General features: G+C 41.0%; 1 protein-coding gene across 1 annotated transcript in view; it reads left to right on the forward strand.

Annotated features, from left to right (window-relative positions):
• GXYLT1 (glucoside xylosyltransferase 1) overlaps positions 1 to 1055 on the forward strand; it is a 49131-nt gene that overhangs the window by 14363 nt on the left and 33713 nt on the right. The gene's annotated exons all lie outside the window — the stretch shown is intronic.

Genomic DNA, 1055 nt, shown 5'->3' on the forward strand with positions numbered 1-1055 from the left:
GATGGCCCTAATAGTTTGGGGTTTAACTTCAAGGTCTCTCATTATATTCTTAACCAAAAAGGCTTAGCCTCATCTTGTACCACAAAAGACAGTAAACTTAAATTTGCAGGAGCTGGATTCCAAACTCTGTGGGTAAGGCAGGTACAAAGTTACCCCTGGAAATCCTCTGCATGTCAAATATTGGAGATTTAATCTCTCTGAGGAAGTACAATTTAGTCAGTCTTTCTTACAAGACGGCTACAGATGACGCTGTTTCAGATTGAGCAGTTGGCTTTGGTGTAGGAAACATGGTAAAAGATGCAGTCTTAAGAACAGAGTCCTCTGAACACTTAGAATGCACGGCGAGAGTGTGTATGCCATGTTGGTGGCCAAGAACCAGCTAATGGAAAGCTCATCCATGTTGTGGGTCACATGCATGTTGAGGCATGATTAAGTCTTGTTTTCACCCTAGCTGTGTGCACCTCTTTGGTTTGTTGGAGGCAGTATGCTTGGACTCTGAGCCAGAAGGCGTGGGTCCCAGCTCCTGTCACATACTACTTGTGTCACTCATTATTTTCTATCCCTTCATTTCTTCATCTGTGAAATAGAAAAAAAAATTCAATGCCTATGTGTGCAATTCGTGTTACTCTTGATGTGCATTGAGCTCCTTCTACGTGCTCAGCACTGTTCTAGGCACTGGAGCTTAGCACTGAAAGCTAGACAAAATCTCTGCCCTTCGATGCTTTACATTATAGTGAGAGTTGGCGGACAACAAAGATGGACAAGTGTAAGTGCCAGGAGCAAATAAAGCATAGTTCCAGGGTAGTAGATACCGTGATGCGAACACCTGTTGGCTGTTTTTAAGGACAGGCTTTTCTAGGGGTGTGTGTGACATTTTAGCTAAGACTGAAATGCTGTAACAATTTCAGTCAAAAGTGTCCTGAGTTGAGGGACCTGACTCAGAAGATTTTCATTTGTATTGGTTTATTTCTGTTATTTACCTCAGAATATTAGGATTTAAAATATAATACATGTATGTTATTGATGTTATAAGAAAGATCACTTCCTGATTTTTT

The sequence above is a fragment of the Echinops telfairi genome, unplaced genomic scaffold (genome assembly GCF_000313985.2).
Source record: "Echinops telfairi isolate 266 unplaced genomic scaffold, ASM31398v2 ScPeMD7_12;HRSCAF=54, whole genome shotgun sequence".
In the NCBI taxonomy this organism is placed as follows: Eukaryota; Metazoa; Chordata; class Mammalia; order Afrosoricida; family Tenrecidae; genus Echinops; species Echinops telfairi.